At 39.2% G+C, this 24,278-nt stretch overlaps 1 long non-coding RNA gene across 1 annotated transcript in view; it reads right to left on the reverse strand.

Annotated features, from left to right (window-relative positions):
- Window positions 1-24,278, reverse strand: part of LOC118176513 — a 53,873-nt gene extending 29,595 nt beyond the window's left edge. Inside the window, exon 1 of the long non-coding RNA XR_004755445.1 lies at window positions 24,191-24,278. This is a non-coding gene — a long non-coding RNA (uncharacterized LOC118176513). The remainder of the gene's footprint in view (window positions 1-24,190) is intronic.

The following is a 24,278-nucleotide window of genomic DNA, read 5'->3' on the forward strand; positions in this document are numbered from 1 at the left end:
TTATTCAGGTTCATTTTGTTTCACACCTTAATTGTACAATGGTTTGGAAACGTAGCTGCATTGTACCAAAGCACTGTTAACTCTTCTCTTTTTAAGAGGAATTGGTGCAAAAGTGAATTAAAAATTTTAGTTTTCATTAGGAAAAAGATCTTTTCTGCATGCCTGATGGAAAGACAAACTGTAACATGTATCAAGGAAGGGCTCAAAAATGATAGAACAAAGTAAAAAATTACTGAGTCATTTTTAAATCTCATGATTTAAAATGATGCCTGACAGGAGATGTTAATACTTGCATCAGTTAGACACGTTTCCTCCTGTCTAGCATTTCCAGCAAGAAAGACCATTCTGTGCCCATTCTCCAAATTTTCAAGTATTCCTTATAGCCTTGCCTTTAGGCTGTGGGTACTACAGATAATGATAGGAGAGGGCAGAAGGAGGAATGTATAATAAAGGTTATTGTTTTTCTTGTGCTCTTCATTAGAATTAGATTTTTTTTTTTTTTTTTAAAGATGAAATACTATAGCTGTAATACACTTTTTAACAAAACTTCAAATGACTTGCAGTGCTTCGGCCAATGAAGATTGATGTCTTACCATTAATTTTGCCCTCTGAACACAAAGGAATTCAAAGTTGCATTTTCTGAAATATTGGTTGTGAAGAACACAACCACTAGCATTTGGCCCAAACAATGACCACAGCTGTTTATTGCTCTCCTGGCACATTGCAAGAGCAATTGTTTCGCCAGGAGCTGAAAGAGTCATCCTGTGCAAATGAAGTATGCAATTGCCCGTGCAATCACATGCCTCTTCAAGTACAGCTCTCCGTCTGCCACTCATATCTCTGTCTTGTCATTTACTGACACCTCTCACAGGATCAGAAAAGCATCTGGGGGGAGGTATGTGGGCAGTAGCCTTTTTTTTTTTTTTTTTTTTTTGAATAGTTTTAGGAACTGTCCAAAGTCTTGCATGCCTTGAATGAAAGTACATTACTGCAGTAAGTACACTATGAATATTACCCTCTCCTTCCCACCTCTCAAAAAAACCCGATCTCTCCATCCTGAAAGCAAGCTATTGCTTTCTGGATTTTATTGCATCTATGCTTTTTCTTGGAGGGAGGAGGACAAATGCACTATGACAACGAGAGACGTTACTGTCGCACTGCTAGAAGATGTTCTGATGCTTCCTGCCAAGGTCAACTATGTGAGAACTTAGAAAGCGTAGGTTCACACTGACAGTAGGTAAAGTCTGGACCATTAATAATTTAATGTATGGTAATAGTGATAAAACTTTGCAGAGGCTAAAAGGCAGCCTATACAAGGAAGAGCTAATGAAGTGTCTTAATACAGACTGACTGCGATACTGATCTCACGTGAAGTGGTCACTTGAGTCATGGCAAGCATGTCTGATGGCTGCAAATCATGGTTTCAACACTTAATGACAGGTTGGCAGGTAGAGGGATTAGCAGTACCATTTACAGTTTTATACGTAGCTGGAGAGCTAGACCCATAGTCCTGCATTTTACAGTTTTGCCCTCATTGAGGCACCAGATGCATTTTGTAGAATTCATGTACAGTATTGCCCTGCTTCAAAGCCTTTGAAGTCTGCAGAGATCACGAGCTATTTTAGCTTTTGCCAAAAGTGACAGTGTAATCAGCCATGCCTGAAAAATAATGGGAATTGTCAACAGTTAATAAAATTGTACTTTAAGAGGTTGGATTGATCTCTTTTCAAAGGCAATCTTGCACCTGTGAAAACTTGTCTATGGTAGTACGTATCATTGAACTATACAGTTGTTAGGGCAGGGTAATCATCTGTTTGCACCTACAAAGTCGCAATCCAGCTGATTTCAGGACAGGTGAGCCCAGACCTTCAGTTTCCTGCAGTTTCTTATGATTTTATTGCTTAGAATCAACCATTAAATGATGAAGAAAGTTCCTGTGGTAACTTATCTGTGACTGCTCAATAAGAAATATGTAAATATTTGCTGAAGCAAGACTCCCAAGACAGTGCCCTAGCCCCTAGTTAGGAAAACTAGGAGAACAATAATACATGCAACTCTTTTTTCTTTTTATTCCATGAGAAGTGAAACAAGTGAAGAACCACATCTGGGCAAGACGGAGAGGATCACCTCCAGATGGACTGAGGTCCTGTCTCTAAAACAAGTGCTGGCAGTAAAGCAGAACATAACCCGACTTCAGGACTACCAAAGTAAAAAACAGAGAAGAGGCCCTCATGTTCTCCATCTCTTCCTTCTTTGCAGGACAAGGACCACATGGCTTTTGCGCAAGAAGCAACACTTGGAAACAACAATTGCTGAAACTGCTTTAGATGGCACTGGCCTCTCCCATCCTTTCAAAATCTAAACAGAAGTAACACGATACTTAAAACTTCTCATTGCAGGAGACATTTAATGAACCCACAGACTAACTAAGGGACTTAATTTCTTTTTTCCTGCTTTCTTTTCTCCTCCTCTTGCCCAAGCTGGGATGCATTTCTTATGCAATGCTTGTATGAATGACAGCATGCACAAGGCATAGCAGAGGATTTCCACAACACCAGGGCTTGTATTGTGCTGCACCTTATTATCATTCTCTAACCCTGCACATATGGTCATCTTCCATTCTTCTAACTGGTTCCAGGGCCCTGGAATTCAGCATGACCCCTGAGGGCTATTCTAATGCAATCAGTAGGAATACTATATCCAGGGCCAGTCCAAAATCAAAGGCCTGGCCAAAGCCCAGGATAAATTACAGCTGTTATAAAGAAATCACCTTTTCACCTTGGCCCTCATATTCTTTCAGTTTACAGTCATAACTCAGCAAGGCCAGCAACATTTGTCATTAATAAACCTGGTTGGATAAACAAGACTGATGGATTAACAAGTCACATGTAAAGAAATCTGAGAAAGTGAAAAGCTTTAGACAGAAGGTAAGGATAAGCTGAATTTTTCTCTGAGGTAAGAGAAAAAAAATATTTTTACACATTTTTCTCTACATTATTGTCACTTATAATATGCTGGCATGACTGACAGCTCTAAGTACAGTAGGTCTGAATAACTACTGAAGAGAAGACACAGGAATGGCCTACGTGGTTCTGGAATGCATGGGCAACTGTATGAGCTAGGAGTGTGATGTTAGCAGCCACCTTGGCTTCAATAAGCAGACACTTCTTACCTATACTGATCTTTCTTTTTTTAATCCTACTCTGACACCATTATTTCCCTTTGAACAAAACCTTTTGTTATTTAAAGTAAAAGAAAGGACAGTGAACTTTAAAAATACAGAACTATTTAAGGCCCTCATTTCAAACTGAATTAAAGAAATACCCTTCATGCGAGACATTTTATTAACAATATTAAAATAAGGTTGTTCCCAAATTTGTACTATGTGCATTTATGCAACTTTGACAATATCTGACTTTCCAGTAATGTAACAAATAGAACATGGCAAGAAAAGCATGCCAGAACCTGAAGGGTTAAAAAAAGAGCTGTTGGAAACCTGTGAGAAAGAGGAAGAGCAGATTATATTTCTAGTTCTCTTAGGAAACCCTATGAAGGTATGATTATTCTTTATTAATCCCTCCATGATTTATATTAGCTTGATTTTAAAATTATTAAATGTCTGTTAAAAAAAAAAAAAAAGGTCACATGCTGTAAAATAAATATGTTGTGAATTAATATTTTATATAAAAGATAAGAGTATAATACAATTTTTAAAATCATGGATTTTCTTTTCTGTAAAAAAATAACATGGAGCGGATTAACAGTACAGTAATGACATACCTCCTGTAACGCTCTTCAATCAGAAATCAGACACAGAGCTTTTCTGAAAACACACGGGCAGCAAGGAACGCGACAGCGCAGTTGGCTTTAAGAAAGCGATGCCCAGGTGTTCAGAGATGTTTGTATTGAAATTCAAACTGATTGAGAAGTCTGTAATCTCCCTATTTTTGTTTCTGACACAATTTGGTCTAATTAGTCCCAATTTGCCTCTCACGATAGTGGTCTCTATGCAGAAGAGAGGGTGGGCTGGCAGTAGCTGTGAATGAATATGCAAACACAACATTAGAGGCTCAAAACAATATCCGGAGTGGGGGAGGCGGAGGAGGGAAGAAATAATTTATTAGGGTTTCGATGGGTGTTTTTTAAACTATCTGGCCTTAAACTGTCTTCATCTGGACATCAGCTGTTTACTCTGCAAACATCCCCACCCAGCCGGCACAATGCGAGGTGCTGCTGCAGAGCGGGCAGCTGCAGAGCACCTTTTGTGTTTTCAATTTAAAGCCTTTGGGTTGATAGTTCACATTAACATGGAGAGAAATATACAACTTGCAAGTTTGAAAAGCAGTTTTTACTCATAAAAACCTTTGATAGTTTAGCCATCTGGTCAGAGTGAAAGAAGCTCATAAAAGAGGCCCAAATCAGGTCAAAGGTCTCTTGCTACGTGGGTCAAGGGGGCCGAGGAGGGTTTGCTGTAGTGGACTTTACTAAAAACTTGTCAGTGAGGATCTTTGACAAATTATGGCACATTCCATGGCTTTTTGGGAAAGTATTTGATTACAGTGTGCAGGAATGTTGTTGATATTTGCAACCTTTAAGGAAAAAGGCGTTTCAATCAGAAGCTTTAAAGATCCTTTACGAATTGTCTTTGGGAGGGAATCTGCACAGGGGAGATTTTTATTTTAGTCTGCCCTTTCTTTTTCTTTTTTTTTTTTTTTTTTTTTTTTTTTTTTTCCAGTATAACAAGATTCAGGGGAAAACAAAACAAAAACCTCTCTACTGCAGAAAGCACAAAGGCTTTGACCTTTGATTCAGGTCATTTATTCTTTTAAATGGTCACAAATTATAAAACATCCAATTACTTTTTTATTTTTTTCTCTTCCAACTGTTGGTTAGTGACAAAGCAATAAACAAAACGGGGTTTTTCTGGTTTGCGCATATCAACCTAGCTAACTACGCTGCTTTTATTTGTAGGAGGTTGTTATGAAAAGTAACAGGATTTAAGCAGACTGAGAGCAATTTTCCTGTAAAGGTCCAGAAGAAAGAGGAGGAAATAACATTTTTATGAGGTGTTTCATGGCACAGCATTATAATAAGTCATAGTACAGTAGTCATGTTTTGAGGGTCAGGGCTATATCACTAAAAACACAAAAATAATTAAATCAAAAGTTTCCATTTGTCTTTTCTTCCTGGGGGAGGGGAGGAAGCAGCAGAGGAATTAGTCAGTTAAGATACTTAAAATATATGATGCTAATGTTACTTCATAGAAATCCACCTATTTCAACTTACACTTCTAATTGCGCACGTCATGGACCATGGCCCCCAAAAACTGGATGCACGCTCATTTCCCTTAGGAAAAAATCTTTGCATATTTTTCTAAAGACTAACATCAACAAGTAAAATAAATAAATTAGGACTTTTGCAACTTACTAAAAATTTGGCTGGCTAGGATGACAGCTTTAAAAACATTTTGCAAGTTCTTGATTTAAAGGTATTTTTGTTGTTTTTAAGGTTGACAGGACAGTTTATATCTACCGTGACTGCAGAGGAGTTCGGTGTTGCAAAATATCTGTTTTTCTTTGCATGCACACAAAGCTGCAGTGTGCTTTTTAGTACACTACCTTTCTTGTGACATCTGAAATTAGACTCTGACCTTAAAACAGTGAAACATCATATCTACTAGTGCAAAACAAAAACGCAGGATTACGCCAAAGCAAATAAAGATATGCATCAGTTAGTTGTCACCTGACTGTTTTTTAACAAACATAAATCAGGTTTAATAAGTTGGATTAGTCGTTAAGTTTTCTTTTAAAGGACCTCTGATTTCTGTACATACTATTGACCCTGAAACGGCTGTGTGTCACAGACACACCAATTTATCTGAGTTCTGCGTATACATGTATCTCCTGGACAGAATTTATTTTATGTGGAGATTCTCAGGGGATGTAAATCAGCAAAGCCCCATTGATTTCAACAGACCCTTGCTGCTGGGGGCGCGCTGATGTATCAGCCAAGGTTTTGCCCTATGGTGTTTATACTGTCTCTAAATAAATAAATAAGAAGCATTAAGAGGTGATTATGTTTAGAGTGCAGCTCTGCTCTTAAGCAGGTTACAGAGTGACAGTTAAATAGAAATCAGGGCTTGTTAACTACTCTTTAGCAGACTTTATAATAAATAGGCTTGTCCATTAGTTATAATGAGCATTGAGGAAGGGCGTTGGCCACACTGTCAGGCTTTCTGAAATTATGAAAAGAAAAAGAAAAGGTGGGAGGGCAAACCCCTGAACTGCTGGAGCTGTGAAATAGTCCTGACCTGACCCACAGGCACAAAATAATCCCTCAACAGAAGAGAGCAGTTGTGCACCAGTACAGTATTTTGCCTGATTGACAAGCACTTTGATACCTTTTCCTCCTCCAGGAAGGAAGAACCTTTGTTTTGGAGACCTGCCGGGAATCACGAGCTGGAGAAGACATTACCCATCCTTATGTGGTGATCATTTGCTGACCTTATGTATCAAATTGCACCAGGAAGAAATTACCTTTCTTAAATCTAGAGAAGGTAACTAGCAAATGCTCTTCTTATTCATGTGTCTAATCCCTAAATCCTACTAAACTATTTGCCTCAGTAATATCCACTGCAGTAAATTCCACAGGTTAATCATATACCAAGCACAAGATTATTTTCTTTTATGCATTTTTGTTGACATATAAAAAGACATTTTAAATTCAACTGCCATTTGTTTTTAATCATTAGATAGATAAATACATGTTATTAACCACACTATTTTATTGGTGACACACAGAAACACCTCTGACAGTCACGGGGAACCCTAGCAAGATGAATGGAGGTCCCAGTGTACTGTCAAAACCTCAGTGCCATACCTGTAGGCACAGCTGTAGTATTGGATGAGACAACTGTCAGGATAAGCGCAGTGTCCAGCTGTGACAAAGCAGATGTGCTATAATTTCTCCTGGGAAGGAAAGTTAATTTCTATCACTGAAAATCCTTAGAGATCCATTTGGTTAATGTGGGACATCAGTTGCCCTTTGATGACAGAGCATATATATGCCAGCAGCTGCTCTTTAACTATACCATTACCCCAGGACCTACAGGGACAAGCAGTTGCAGTCTGGCTGCAGAGCGTATGTGGGTCAGTAGCTGATGAAGCTGAAATTTATCATCGGAATGATCCCCAAATGCTTTGCAAGGTGGGAGAATGATTAAGTATGAAGGTAGCACTAAGCAAGGTTTAAAGATTAAGGAAGAACAAGCTCAGATCAGAGGTATTTAAACTCAGATAATGATGTGAAAGCAATGGACAGTACTCTTGGAAAGATGTTAAAGGTTAGAAATACAAGGTTTTACAATACAGAGGCACCTCTTGGATCAGGAAAATCTTTATGCAGTCAGCAACAGACCAAATCAACCTTCAGTCACACTGGGTTAAATCACAAAGTTACTCTCTCCCTGTGAGAGGGAAGTTGGACTTAACATATTTCCCTTGTTCTCATGTTTGGTTCATTTTGTTTTATTGGCACAGGCAGATTTTAGTATCTTGCAACACTGAAACAGAAATAAAACAAACAACGTGTAGGTGTATGTTTATAGTTTCTGCATCTGTAGTCATAAAATTAAAGAACATCACATACTGCTTCAACAAACATAAGTCAGGGAAGACCTATTCACAGCACATATCATGGCATTTTCTTACACCTTGGTAATTCACAGAGCTAACGTTGCTCCAAATCAGAGAGTTTTCATCCTCCTTTCCTTTCAAGCCAGGAATCCCCACATTCTGGTTGAATACCAGCTTTCAACTGGGCCAAGAAACATGTTAAAAATTATGCACACAATTCACATTGCTTTCCTTAGTCATGACCCAGTCCTGAGCATGCTTTGCATTTCTTTTTGAGACTAACCTTTTCTATAAGAAAAACAAACAAACATACAAACAAAAAACACTGCATCAACAGACTGGGAAAAGGTGGATTTACTGTTTTTCATTCAGTTATGGACAGCCTTATTTTTATATAAAATAGCTCAGACTAAGTGACTTTGATATATACAACAGGAAACACGTAGGAGCTGAGAGAGGTGACTAAGATTTGAGTCATCCACTTGAAATATTTCTTCCGTCGCAAGAATAGTTTGATACAATATTCATAAATATCTGAACTGCAGAGTAACTGTTGATTTTAGATGACTATTTGACAGTACTATTATTTTATTATTATTTTTAATTATAATCTCTAACTCATCTACCACTCTTTGTACTTAATGTGGTGGTTAGCATGGGGCCCAACTGCTTAAAAATATTTGATATTCATAATTTTTGACGATATATCTAACACGACAGACAATTGTTTAGCTGCTATTTTTACCTGATTTACTCTTCTTGTTTTGTTCTGTTGCCTTTTTGTCAGTTTTAGATTATCACCTTTCCAGCACAACAAACAATATGTGGGTGTTGTGGTGAACTTATCAATCTCCATTAATTATATCAGCAATGTGGTGAAATCATCTATTCTGTCATCTCTGGAATATTGCTTGGCTTCAGGTTTGGCTCTCCCAATCCGATTTGTAGATACTTATTCTTGCACTTGTGACCTCCTGATTGGATTATTGGAATTCTTTGCTGACAGCTCTTCCTGATAAGGTCTTGCACAGGATTCAATTAATCCAAATGCAGTAGTGAAGAAATTCTGTTAAACAACTGCTCTCTTCTTGTGATCTATGTAACTCTGTACTACCCTGATGGGGCTATGTTTCAAGCAGCTGTAGAGGCAGCTCGTACTGTATCAGGAACCAGCAAACATCTCACTCTTTAGCACTCTTATCTCTTTCATCTACTTTCTTCCTGGCTCCACAGTAAGATGTGCTGACCTTTTGAGTGCTCTTCATCTCTTTATCTACTGACCTCCCACTTACTATTTGTCCTAAGTATTAAAATCATTTCATTCCCAATATCACTGAAATGAAGACACAAAATTTTCCCCTCCAGACTTTGCAATGCATTACTCAGCTTTTTAGTCTACCAGTTTAGGTTTTCATATTAGATATCACATAATGCCCTATGGCTTCCCACTCCTAGTGTCCCCCTCCTTGGCCAGGAGGACAGACAGTCCTCAGAAAAAGCTTGCAGGCTCTTATGATAGATCCATAGTGGAATTGTAATGCTGGATCCAAGTTCTTCAAGAGTTTCCCTAAGTTCTTTACTTATTGCAACAGAAATGGAGTTTTAATGTGATCCTAAGTCTTTTAAGATGCTTGGAAAAGATGAATACACTCAAAATTCAGAAATTTGACTATATTAAATAAAAATTTGAAAAAATAATTTTTCTGAGTAAGACTACATTGAATATTCTTGAGATTTAATGAGCAATACATGAAAAACTCTTGCTTCTGCCTCAAGATAGGTAGAAACTGTGAAGCAGCCTGTAGTGCACTGAGGAACTGCAGTCAAACATGCTGGACAACCTTTCTGCTTGATCAAATTCTGAAGCATAAAGCTTGGAAGCAGCTCCCAAGAAAAATAACTGACAGACTTGAGGGAAGTATTTATCTGGGCCTTCATCAAGAAGAGAAAGAAAAAAGTCTGGATGACACCTGCTTTTACACAGAATTTGACTGCTTTCCCTCAGATGGTAGCTGATGCTGAATATGTGCAAAGATCTCTCCCAAACCAAGAGTAAGATTCTCTCGTTTCCATATCATTCTGAAAATGTCTTTAATCATTATTTTTAGTAACCTGTTATAACAACAGGTATGACAGATTATTAAACAGGTATTTTATATCACAGATTCAGCCTAAGTTATCTGACTTCACTGACATACACAGAAGGTAAAACTATTTCTATTATTTTGCATGGAGCATAGATTAAGTTTGCTAGTTAAAACATCAACTGGGACAAAGAAACATGGCTCTAAACTAACACAAAACCTTTTTTCACCTTCCCAATCTTATTTTCAGTACGCAGTGGGTTGGAGAATTTGGCAAGCCAAAATACTGCATCCATTTGTATTAAACAGAGACGAGAAGCTGGAGGTTATCCATTCTGTGGGCAGCCACGTGTCCTCACGCACTGCTTGCACACAACCTGTGCAAATATTTTGAGAATTCCAGAGCCTATAGTGTGTGTGGGAGGGACGAGGGGACCCTCATGAATCTTCCTAGTAAATCCTGAGGCTTATCAAATATTTATCAAAACTTAGCAGTTGTTTTGCCAAGGGTTTATGATAGATAGAATTTAGATAACTTCTAAAAATTAGGAGTGGATAATGAAGTTCACATGAGGAATTTGTTGTTGCTGTTCCAGAGTGTCGTCTGGCACAGAGTTCAAGGGTCCTGGCCTACTGATATTTAAAGAAACTAACACTACACTCCAAATTTCAGCAGAGTATATTTTACACTAGAGAAAAGCAAGCTTGTATCAACCAAGTGTAATGTAACCCAGAGCACACTACTGTCCGGTGTGAGGCTACTTCAGGAAAGCTGAGGAACTTCACAGACATTGACAATGGAGGACTTTGCTTATAAACAAAGCAGACAAACCACTGCGTTCAGTACCTGCAGAGCTAAACTAGCTACCTAGCCACTTCTCACTAGTGCTAATACATTGGCATATTTGTCTATGGTACCTTTTTGAGTTCCTCATCAGTCCAGCTTCTGCAGCTCTCATCAGCTGGGGAAGCACCTAGCTGGGAAAGGGCTGTGGGCACCAATGTCCCAGCTGGGTACACCAGTCCTGCAAGGGTAACCAGACAGCAAACAGAACACGTGCTTCTGTGGCCAGTTTCCAGGGAATGGGAACAGAGGTGGTTGTGCTAGCATCCATAAAAGCAGTGTATACTGTGGCCTCTTTTTTCACACGTAAGATGTTCCCAGCCAGCAGATTATAAACGCCATGCTTCGTTACATTTTAAACAATAAAAATGAATGACCCATCTCCAGCAAGTGTCATATTTCTGGAAGGGAGGATAACCTGGGTGGTTAGGAACATGTCCTAAATCTATCTGCTCCATTAACCTTTGGAAGTTGGAATAGTTCTAAGGTTTGAGAAGCAATTAATATCTTGTAGGCAACAACATTCTTGAATGGATGACCCAGGATTTCAGTTACACCTGAGCAGAAAGTAATACCTCACCAAGCTCTCACAAAGAAAAAACCTCATTTGAAAGTGCAGTGAGAGGTCATAAAAATTGTGGATTACTTTAGTTAGTCATTTGTAACAGGTAAATGCATGAGTATAACTTCCTGCAGTGGGGGGAAAGGTCTTTATGATTTTTCCAGGGTTATGAATACATAAATAACAATGGTCACTTAAGAAGGACAGAAGCTTTGGGATTAACCTTTCCACACATTTCTAAGTAACCTGCTGACCCAGTAAAAGATTTTTTCTTGTTTGCTCTCCACATCAATCATATCTATAGGAGATGTAAACATTTCACCATCTAGTTCAAAATGAAAACCAGAATATAATCACTCAACCTTTACAATTAGTTGTTTACACTCAAGCTGCCTTTTGGTAAATGCATTACTATGGGAATTCTTGTGTAAGAAATTAATAGCTTTAGCCATGTCTGTTTCAGAAATGAAGCCATTCTGCCCAGCAGGTTTACCAAGAGCTTCCTCACTGCTTGGGGTACAAGAAATCTATTCTCCACCATGGAAGCTGCATTCAAGCTGTTTGTTTCTCCAGGGTGGAGAGGAATTGCCCACCCCACCATGCCACATCCCAGAGTGGCTCCCCCCCCCCCACATGTCCCTTTGAAGGGCATCTTGATGGCCCCAGTCTGCAGCTGGCCACTGGGAGCCCACGCAGTGTGGTTGTTAATAACAGGCCTGAACATTAATCAGTACAAAAATGGGCATTCAAGATTAAATACATTCTAGTAGCTATTGCTACTAGAGGACTTTTAGCCATGATGCACAAGATATTATTTCCCTTATTAAATTCTACAACATGTGAGTTTGCCTGAGGAGAAGAGCAACCCAGATGATTCAGGCTAGGTTACTACGTGCCAATGTCTGGAGTTTATGGATTACTTACAAGGCTTTCCCACACAAGTTTTCTGACAAAAATAGAATTCCTCATCCAAAGCGGTCAAATCAGATTGCTAATCCGGCATCCCATGAAGACAAAGTTTATTTTCCACTGGCATTGGGATGGGCCTTTGTTGCCTACCAATTGTTGAGTAAGAACTAATTAAACTGTCTCTGCTTACCCAGGAGAGTTCTGCTCATTGCTGATTTGTAAACACAGCTATTATTTATAAATCATGAGTCAGATATAGAGACAAAAAAACCTTTCTACTGGTGCTTTAGAGGAGCCTTCATCATCCAGTAAATAACCAGTGAGCAAAGTTTGTTGTTCTGAAACAAAAATCATCTCCAGACCAATGATCCTCTCTTAATCACAGAGAGTTTATCAGTCTCCAAATAATATATCAAACTTCACTTAAACTGGACAAATTCTGACTCTTTCCACAAGCCTGTAGAGTGCAAAGTATTTCTTTCAGCTTTAGTTTGCTCTGGTTTTGCTTGCACATTTTCAAAGTAGGCCTTTAACCCAGGTGCTCAGCCACTTTCTCCAAGGGTGACTTCCTGCTGACTTTGTAGGGCATCCTGAAGGATGTCCACTTTCAACCGTGGTCCAATATCACAAACCATTCAGCAAGGATAAACAGTTTATGGTTGCACTGCCATCTCAGCTGTCCCTCACGTTGGGCCCTGCCCTCCATCTTTCCATCCCTCCCATCAAGCTGCACCGTGAACTCTACCAAGAAAGTGGTCCAAACTGGAAAATAATAATAAAAAAACACTTTCTTAGGCTAATTTATTTTCCTCAAGCTGCTTCTCAACACAGCCTAGCAACTGTATTGACCTACCAAAGGGGCCAGCACACAACAATGAGATTTAAAATGATGGAGAAAGGGACTGCTGATGAAGCTGCCATTTCCTTGCAGTTCAATTTCCATTTGCAGTTTCAATTTTCCATTTAAATGCATGAGCTGAGGTGCCCCACACAGCCTCAGCACCCATGAGTTGGGACCAGTGAAAGAAGGATCACTGACTTTTGTGGGTTCTGAATAATCCAAGCTAATTAAAGCATAGGTATGGCTGAACACATGCTTCCTACAGCCAGCTGCATTTATGGTATCACATAAATTGCAATATTTACATTACAACCAGCTAGGTTTATCAAAAATAGTAGGTACAGTGTTGGGGAAATCGCAAGCACTAACCACCAAGTTGTACCTGTGACTTGTGCATCCATTTTCCATGACTAGATATAGAAATAAGCCAATCAAAACCTAAGTGTAATAGTCTAATTAGCAGTGCTACCACTGATGCTTGCAAATAAATGCACATCCGAATTCAAAGTAATCAAAACGTAGACTTCAAAAAATTAAAAAAAATCAAAGTTTGCGAGTATAACAATTTCACAGAATTAAGATGTTTGCAATTGTAGCTATTTTAAAAAAATAAAATACTGAAACACTATATATACATAGGATATCCGTTTGGCAAGCATGACATGCCACAGCTATTCCATATGCTACGAAAGAATAACGTTTCTGTTTGAAGATGACAAGTAGACATAAACAGACATTAAAAAAGATGATATATTTTTACTGTAAAGAATGGCTAAGCACTGGAGTCAGAGATACTATCAGTTCCCTTCTATTCAGCCCCAACAGCCTTCTTTAAAGCAGCCTCTGAGCTCTTTGCAATCGTTAGTGGCTTTTTAGCCCTATAACAATCTAGAAAAACAAAAAGACTCATCTACACTATGGGGGAGAAGGCTGAAGTACACGGTGGGCTCTGTAAATTGCCCAAGATGCAAAAAGAAATCTATGACAAGACTGATATGCTGCATGACTTTTGCCTTTTAAATAAAAACTACCAAATCTCAAGACAACTTAATTTCCACCGTATACCACCCCCACTAGTGCAAGTGAGCTGTGCTGAGAATATATCTGCCAGCAAAGGAAATGTGGCTGTGATGCAGAAAAACTTAACATTATCACATTTTAGATTAGCTTGAAGATGGGTCAAGTGTGTCCAGTGAATATCTTCCTGCTTCCTTCCATAAAGGAACCCTCACAATGGATGCAAGACAGCATTATAAAGGACATATCTTCACGATTTTAATGACAACGGGCGTTTCTCACCCTCCCAATTTAAATAGGTTATCTCAAATATTTTATTATGGAGGTCTGGCCAACATGCATTTGACTTACAGCGCTAACAGAAGCCAAAAAGGCTCCTGCTGCCGCTCCGTCCAGCTGGGCCAGGGCTTGGAGCCCACCACCATAGCTGGAATTAACATAACTAGGAAAGGATAATTCACCTTCAAATGCTGAGCTACAAACTGTGGAAGGAGCAGATATGCTTCCTGTGCTGCCCTCCGCTCCCCGAGGCAATATCCTTTGATTTCAAGATTTCAGTTCAGTGTATAATGAATCGTGCCTGGTGGAGTCTGAACTCAATGCCAGGGAAGAGCGCAGCCCCTCGGTATTGCAAACCCCTTCTTCCCTCTCCCTTCCCCTATACAAATTTCCCTTTGGCTTGCACTGTGCAGTACAGGCAGGATTTCAGCTTCTCTTCAAAACAGTCACAATTAAAATCTTCCTTAAGAAACACCCCTTGCCCCCTTTGATCCTTCCCCCGCTGCACACCTTTTCCTTGTGCTTGAGGGACATGGAAAAAGTGCAAGAGTTGGCAACACTGAAAACAAGCATTGCCTATAGGTTAACACAACATAGGAATTCCCAGGCGTTTAGGATTTACATTCAGCTCTATCACATTGGAGAGTGATTTAAATCCAGTCCATCAAGTCACAAAATAATGCTATATCATAGATATTTTTCAAGGAGGCCAATAAAATGAAAAAAATAGGCTAACAAGGAAGAAATTCAGCACAGTGGGAAAAACAACAACAACAAAAACTCTTTGCTTTGAAGGTGCAAAACTAGATTCCTGGTTAATAAAGCAGATGCTTTTATTAATGTCCAGAGAACAGCTGAAGTGGGGCAATAATTGGCAGGGACTGACCTTGGGCTAATTTGAACAAACTAAATTCAAAGGAAACTTGTGCTTCCATGAAGCACTTCTCTCTCTATTCACATCTTGCTATTCCAAGTACAAAATTATTTTTTAAAAAAATCTATACTACGAAAGGATTTGAGGTTTTGACACTGTTGAACCATTCCTCTAAAAACAAACTTTGGAGGTTTGCTTTTTTTTTCCCCCCAGAACATAGATGTTGCCAAAGGTTCCCACAAGTTAAATGACAGAGCTGTCTTCAAATGGCAACAGTACCAAAGCTTACTGCTAATGAGTTGCAGATCTGCATCATAATTGAACATCCAGATTTCCATTTACAAAAGAAGGATGTGGTCAACAAGAACAAATACTGCCACAGAGCCAAAAAAATAATAATTAAGAAGAAATTTGCAGAGTTGAGAGTACAGTAACTGACATAAATATCGGTCTAATTGCTGAAGACACGACGCATGAAAAGACTAATCAATATGGCCAACGTTTCATTGTTTGTCTGACTCCAGAAATTATATGTGGTAATATCAGCTTTAATTGTACAATCTCCGAGAAATGTTTGTGATGGTGTTTTCACGCTTCTTTTCCCCTTTAAACTGCAAAGTACTTGGGAAGTTATTTTCCTTCTACTCGTAATAACGCATGCACACACACACAAAGAAGAGAGGGAAAAAATACACAAATAAAAGAAATTAAGCTTGCCATAATGTCTGTGTTTCATGTTAACAGGCTCACTGTCCTGCTGGGTTGTCCATAATACTCTATCACAAGCACTGTCAGGGGCCCATGCTGGGTGGCTAATTAAAACAATTACAAAGACAAAGAAGGTATCAATAGCATTCCAAGCAGCAAACAAAGAGATAAAGTAGTGAAGATTTAAATCATCAATGGTTGATCTCTCCAGGACAGTTTTGATGTGGGGACCACGTCCCCAACACTCTCTCCTCTCAAACCCGAGGAGCTGGCTGCTTCACTTTGTGTTATTTCATTACAAAAGGTGTGCGAATGGTTAGATCTTTAAAAGCACTTTCTAAAAAACCGCAGTGAAGTAAGTCTCTGTCTGCTTGGAAATTTCTGCCTTGCACACTTGATAGTGTTGTATTCTATTTAAAAGATATTTGTTTTTAAAGCTCGCTAAACAGATTATGGCTTTTACTCACAGAAAACATCACATCTCTTTTCTACCAGCAATTACAGAGATAAAATAGAAATGCTTCGGTTTTAATTCTAGGTTTTCACAGGCAGGGAGGATAAACATATATCATGGAGGGAATCAATAGAAGGAGAATAGATGGCTGCATAAATTAGGCAAGTTCCTCGGATTCTGTTAAAGATTTTCTCAAAAGTTTTGATAAAGACAATTCCACAGAGTAGTCTAAATATAGAAAAATGGTAAGCAATCCTGAAGTGTTTGCAAGCCAAGCTGTAGTAATACTTTAGACAAACATGCTTACCTTGATTGAAGAGTGTAAACAGTAACAGTTGTTTTTCTCATACACTAAAATAAAGGCAGCTTCTCTAAGAGAGCTGTTCCATTTCATACAATCTATATGCCCCAACACAAAATGTTACTTTACAGAAAACCACTTTTCAACAAAAGCTTTTGTTATACTGATTTAGTTACCTATGGGATAGTTTACCCAGTGCTCTTAGAACTTAGAACTATATAGCAACAGTAGTTTTGTATAGGCAAAATGTTATGTGAGTTTACAGGAGTTTCATTTGCTAAATTAATCAGAGCAAACCAAACAGCAGAGCTGGGCGTGCCAGCTCTGTAAATGCATTCTGACTTCCACTCAGCTGTTCTTTTAATCATCAGGATAAAGAGCCAAAAACTCCAATTAGCCAAGAAGAAACCTTGAGGGGCAATGACAGCTTTTTCTGATAGCTTCCTCTGATGGAAGAAAAGTGATTGGGAATGCAATGGTTAGAGAGAAAACAGCAACTAAAATACATATACATATAGGCAAGGAAAACTACAAACATGGGCTATTTTTCTAAAGATATGTGCTTGAAAACATGCCTTTAATAAATCTGTAACAAAAACTTGTATTAAAGTGTCTTCATAGATGTGCAGTTCCCCTCTAAACATCTACTACAATTGTTAAGAAGGCACAACTTCTCTACTCATGTCTGAAAAATTGAAAACTAAGGATAACAAAATTTAAATTTGTTTTTAATATATTCTCACACCTCTGTAAACAACCTAAAAAAAAAAAAAATGGGAAAGAAGATAGTTAAATAAAGTCCAGAGTCCATTTTTGCATACATTTCTGTATGTGCAGTTCTGCACTGATGCTGAAAGATCCCCACAACAGGCAAGACAGAACAGAACATAGTTTTGTAACTTACTAAACAATTTATTTATTTATTTATTACTTGGGGTAGATTATTGGTTTTATTGCCTAAGCAATAGGCAATATATATATATATATATATATATTTTTTTTTAAGTACATCCAAAACTTAATATGTGATTCTGATCAAGTTTCAAGGAACGATCATTGTTATTATTCTTTCATAGCAAAAGCTCCATGAAACCCCAATTTCTATTGGGAGATTTGATACTAATGTTAAACTAACTTTACATGAGCATGGTATGAATAAGCGGAGGATTTCTTAAATGAATGACTCTCAAACATCAGAAGGATTAAGCTGACACTAAACTGTTTGACTACATGCTTCTTTGCCAACACACACACACACATAAAAAAAAAACAAAACCATATTACTCTTATTTCAGAAACATAAGTAAAGGATGAATTCATTTAAAACCTCAAAAGTCTTCTCACTGAACTGAGTCTAATTTGTTACTTGGAATCCGAACCAACAAAACTGGCACTGTTTAAATTTTATGGTAATCATTTTGCGCAGCTGTAGAACAACAGCCTTCCAGATGCATACAGGGATTATTGCACAAGACTGTTCACTTCATAAGCTTGATAACAGAAGATGATTTCAGTAATTTCTGCCATTTTTGTACACCTAAGGAGGGAGGACAGAAGACACGCTTCCTTGCTTTATTAGGGGTTCATAGGTACATCATAGTTCCTGTGTTCCCAGCCCACTGGTATAAAAGCTGCCGACGTCCTCACCAGCGTGTTGTATATCTGCCTCCGTTGACCACCTATAAATCCCGCCACTTTAAGCACTGCTCCCATGTCATCACGCTGACTCCCCCCATTGATCTATTTATTCTGTAGTTGATATCTTGAACAAGAGAGGAAGATTAGGCTTAAGAGTAAATGTGAGGTCACCAAATCAAAGTGAAGTAGAAAAAAGTGGAAGGTTTGCTGGCCACGTGTGTGTTGTGTATTAAAGCTGTCACTCTCAAAGCAAAATCTTCCTTTTTACACCCCCTTGGGCATTCCTCCCTTTACCTGGTTTATAGAGCCTCTCTTAGCCGTTCTGTTTTTAACACAAGAAACATGTGAACTTGTTTTCTTAGTTATAAAGTTGCAGATATTAGCAAAATTACATCATACAGATTTCCAAAGAGGTTCCACATACTCCATTGTCTGAGAAAAACAAAACTTGCCCCTGAATTTTATTAACCAGTGTAATTGCTTTTAACACATCAGGAAGAAAGGCAAGGACTTTAAGCCCTGTTTGTATAATAATGGAAACATTGTGGTTTCTATTGGGGCTAACTTAAAACATCACATCTTTTGTCTCTGGCCACCAGCAGCAGCTATATAATCCCTTAACCACAATGGTGATCTGCCTTAGCTACTGTCTAAATTCTTGCCAAGCTTTTCATCATATGCACAGAAGAGAGATTAAATTCATATAACTGCTAACTTTAGTTCATACAGCTGCTTGTAAAAATTGCTTAGTCAAGCATGTAGGTCAGTTTGGTGATAAATATCTGAATCCAGTGAAGACCATTAAATCTAACTCCTTACCTAAACATGTGTTACAGTCAGAGGTGCAGTCTGCTGTGATTCAGTGCTTGTTGAAGGAGATCTGGCCATAAGACTTCCCTACAAAAACTGATTTGCTGCCACTTGTTAATTATGAGGAACACTATATACAAGTGTGAAAACAGCCTATAAGTGCATATTTGTGAATGCTGACTGTTTCATCTCACAGTCAAAGGGAACTGATATCAGAAAGGAATGAAAACATTTTAAATGCTTAGGTTTTAGGGAAGTTAAGTTTTTATTTATTTATTTTTTTTTAAGTTTAGGGAGTGTTTACAATTTCCTACTTTCATGACAAAGAAGCAAGACAAGATCCCAAAGTTATGCTTTTATTACTGTGATGAAGATGGCTTTATTCTTATGGAGGCATGCCTATGGAGTATGCGATACCTATAAAGTGCAATTCTCAGAAGCATTAGAGCTGCGTTCAGCTCCTGTAGCAGGTTCCTGGGTATGCATGAAACTTTATATTAACACAATTGTTTCTTGAGCATGCTGCTGGGTGGAGCAGAGGGTGAACGAAGTGACCACATACCACTTCCATGGTAGGCAGCCTGACTCTTGGCGATCCTATTTGCCCGCAACTGCGAAATACACAAGAGTAGTATGCATCAAATTAAATTCATGCTATGCCTGCTTCATATTTTTCTGTGAGCTACACACAAATCCTATGAAAATTTAAAACTTGCTTTAGAGGCCTGATACTTTTTCTTCTCCCAGGAAAAAGTGCAATAGCAGGACCAGTCACTTAACTAACATTTATGGTGGCAAAAGATATCTAAGTGTCAACATGAAATGGGGAAAGAAAATGAAACAGTTCCAGATAAATAGCTGGTGCAATTAATGCTAGGGAATCAGCTGTAAGCTTCAGAGATACCCTATAGTAGGGAATAAGGGCTAGGAAACAGCTTCTGTTTCAGAGGAGAAATTCCAAATGATAAAGAAATCAGCTGTTGAGCTGCAATGTGGGCTGTGCCAAGATGAGCTTTAAAACAGGCAAGCCCAGGGAAACATGTACTGCCAGAACTTTGTCTCCTAGGCTGCCACAGGTCTGCAGATGCCACCTGAGGAGGGCAAGCCCTTGGGCTCGGGCCCCTGCTTCTAGGACTCTTTCTATATTTTGTCCAAAAATGGTTCAACATAAGTCACAGAAAGCCATAGAAACAGGGCCCTGAGAACTGTACCTGTGTGTTTCTTGCAATAGAAGGGGCAGCCCAGCTCATGGCACACAGTGCACTGATGGATGCAGCTTCACCCAAGTCCCTCACAACAGAAAGAAGTCACAAGCTACTGGAAAGAGCCATCACTGAGAAAATAACACAGAAGAGTATATAACCCTATCTCTTGGCAGCATTCTTCTAAAGGAAGAGGATGAACCCTCTTCCAATAAGGAAAATTTTTATTATCTTTGTGTTTTCAGCTACGTGTGAACACAGTTTTTGGGATGTACTAAAGTTATCCTCAGCATTTCCTATTGGCCCAATTTAGTTAGTGCTCCATACTCGCACAGCCTTTTTCATCCATCTTGTCATGGGCTGCTGAATGCTCTCCCTGCAGCCAGCAAGAGGCCTTGCGCCTCTGGTAGCGTTTGAGTCCTCATACCAGAGGGCTACACCAACATCACAGCCTCGTGCCTCTGGGATGGGGATTGGATCTGGCCAAACACTCATTTTTTCCTGCAGCTCCAAGAACTCCACATGTAGTGCTCATACAGCCACATATTTTTGACCACACAACTGCTGTGATTTGCTCTTCCTCAGGGCAATAACAGTTTAGCAGTGTCTGTCAAGGCTTTGTCTTGGATCACTTCAACAGTCAGAGCATCCCCCTAGCAGAATTCCCATGGGGATTAAAATTATAGTTGCTAAATAACAGAAGAACTGAAGCTGCTGTGTTTTAGACAGTTCTAATAGACATCAAATTAAGAATTCCCTGAGAAATCATTCCTTCTACTTTTAATAGCAGCTTCAGAGTTAGAGCCCTTTTATATTTAATCAACCTGCTTAAAATTCTTGCCTCCAGCAGGAAAGAGTCTCAATCAGAGGGAGACAAACATTCATTAAGCCATGTACAATAAACCTGCTCTGCAGCTGAAGTGCTATTAATATCATTTTACAGAAAGAGGAAATAGAAGAATAGTGAGATGGGAGTAACTTGCTTGGGGTCACAAAAAGGTTCATGAAAGCATGGTAGAGCAGTAAACCTTGAATCAGAGACCTCTGCCATAACCCAGAGCCAGCATGCTCTTAGTATGCTTTTCCACACTGCCTGCTGTTTATTATTCATTAGTAACAAAAAACCACGAAGCTTATGAAATGTGAATACATAGATTTCTTGAAGATCTAAACTTTTAACACATTTAAAAAAATCACTTTACAACACAAAGGCATTTATTTTTTTCTTGCTTATTTTCCCCCAGTGAAGATAGGAATCTGACCACAGCATTTTCTGTACTGGCAAACCAGTGCCAAGATAAGTGTGCTGTGAATTGGTTTTGAGTGAAAGAGGCAAAACTTGAGCTGTATGTTGATGGCCTTGTTGACTTATGACTTGTCACACCACCTCAGCTTCTAGTATTCAACTAATGGCTGTCCTGTTTGCTGCTGGGAATATATTATACAGGAACAGCAGAGATCTCTTGCAAAAGGCACTAGGTGATACCTACAACCACATGGAATTGTTCTGTTGGTGAAGAATTAGCATGGAGACCAGACTCCAAATAATTAAACATCCAAAGAATTACACAAAAACAGTATAGGGCTAATGTTTCTTTGAGATAGGGTAGTGGAATAGGAGAATAACTAGAAATCAACAGATTTGACAGGTTTTGTCACAGATTTGTACCTCAGTAAAATATGTTTTAAGCTTGGAAAGTTATAGATATGTTTTACCTGTAACTTGTATAGATACAGAGTTGCTCATAGTATGTTATTCATAACATGTTATATTGGCTGGAGATGAAGTAGTAATTTAGTGCAGGGTCAGCTGAAACTAGCATCTGACAAAACATTAAGAAAAATCATAATGACTTGTTTTATGGAAGTATGGTGTGTGTGTGTGTGTATATATATAAATATTTAACAGCTTCAGATATAGGTAAAGGAACAGAGATAATATTTCTCCCAGGTTGTTTGCCTGGTGCTCAGGAGAGATGCAGAGTCCTAACGCACTAGAGGAGAAGCTTCATGCTATTCTCATGCCTTCACAGCACCCAGCCACTTGCTAACTGAAAAAACAATTCCAGCACCTATCCCAGCCGTATGGATGTCAGCATGATGGCTACTGTAGATCTAATTTAAAGATCATGGAAATTTGTTGGCAGTCTCTCTTATGTTAAGAGAGTTCAGGATGGTACCAACAAGATTTGAAGCAATGAAGAACTAAAGAATCATCAGTCCAAGGCCTGACGCTGGTTATCACACATCAGCAGGTTTAGGATGGACTTAGATCACCTCAGACGTAAAACAGACCATTGGCACTGCTTACAGGGGTTTGTACTTACGGATTTTACCACAGCTGCTATCCTTACAGTCAATTGCAGCAGCACAACGGACAGGAAGCTAGGCTGTGCCAGCCTTCAGCTGATTCCTGGGGGTTCATCCACGTACCCAGAAGACCCCCACAGCATCCTGAGGTACAAGGTACTGCAAGGAGCCTGCTCCCAAGGAGTCCTACACAAGAGCCTTCTACCTGTCTCCAGTTTTATCCATCCTTACTCTGTCCCAATGCAAATATCTCAGTGTAGAAATTGAAAAGCCATCACAGCACTGCATCCAAAGAAACTGCATTGTGACCAGGATTTAATTAAGGCAAGATGGGTGAAATAAGCAGACTCTTGAAACGAGCAGAGTTGAAGCCTAACACCACAGGGGTACCTTCAGCAACTCAGTACATGGCATGAGGAGATCATGGCATGGTGAAGAATGAAAACAACAAAAGTTGGGGGGGCTGAAAGCAAGAGGAGTAAAAGAGCCACTGAAAGTGTACGAAGTACAGCAGTGCTCAGCTGCCCCCTCGCAGTGTGCTGTTTCACGTGGCTCACCCTGAACTCCCCCTTGCCTTTTGCGTTTTCCCTTTCCACAGGTTAGTTGTCCCTGCAGAAGGAAATAGAAACTAAAAGGACTTTTAGTTGACTTAATTAATGCCTGTAACACTAGCCAATTGACATCAGCACCTTGTCTGTCACTCACTGTAGGAGGGGGAGATGTGTTAAAAATAACAGCCTATTTCCGCTTCTCCAGCCCGAAGTCTGCTGCAAACCAGCAGAAAAAGCCAAGGCCAAGTCAGTTAGTGACATCTTAAGGCTACTTACAGAACTGGCTATGTATTTTCTTTGCTGTATTTTGCACATAAGAACCAGAACATCGTTGTTCCTCAGGGTATTTGCAGCCAGAAGCACCTGGGCATTGCTCAGTCACCAGGCAGGGGACCCAGGGGCTGCTGCTGATGCATGCAGCTCTAAGAAAGCTCAGCTGATTTCAGAATCATCATTTAATAGCTTTTCTACTTAAAAATCTGACAAAGAGTGCTTCTAAATTAAGCACAGATGGACAGAAAGGATTCTCCACGATTTCTTGTCTTTACAAGGAATATTTGCAAAGCACAGCTTGAACCACACAAGTTTAATTTCACCATGCATCAATGCAAAGAGGTGAACTTTTCCAAAGTGTGAGTCAAAGCCAACACTGCGCTGACTCAGCCCTGGAGAAAAATGCTTCCCTCCACTGACAAGAGCAGGCAGGGCGTGATTAGCCACATTTAGGTGATGCCCAGCTTTTGTGACTATCCCCATTGGTCCAGATTGCAGAGTTATAAATGCATTTAAAAACAAAAGTGCTTTGTAATGAGTATTTCTTTTACCTTCTATTTGTAAGTGACTAAGAGAGTAGTAGGTACTCTACAAATAGAGCAAGGCCACTGCTGTCACCCTAAGGAAAAAATCCTGAAAACTTCCCATCTGCATGGGAATCATTGTTACCAGTCACTAATGGTGTATGACGGGACATTCCCTCCTGGAGCCACCCCAAGGCTCAGGCAGGGAGCTGAGGCTCCCAACAGGAGCTAAAACATTGCTGCTCAGTGCAATAGCTTTAACTACTGAAGACCACATTATTTTCTTTAAAAAGAAGAAGAAAAAAAAAATGTATCTGAACAACAACAAGGTAGTCAAACATTGTGTACAACTAACTCCAGCCACCACCAGAGTACCTGTGCCTCAGGAGGTAACAAAAGCTGTGCAGCAGGGAAGATTTCCATCACTGTATGTCACAAGGATGAGGTGGGACTGGAAGATATA

Source organism: Oxyura jamaicensis, chromosome 20, assembly GCF_011077185.1.
Source record: "Oxyura jamaicensis isolate SHBP4307 breed ruddy duck chromosome 20, BPBGC_Ojam_1.0, whole genome shotgun sequence".
NCBI lineage: Eukaryota > Metazoa > Chordata > Aves > Anseriformes > Anatidae > Oxyura > Oxyura jamaicensis.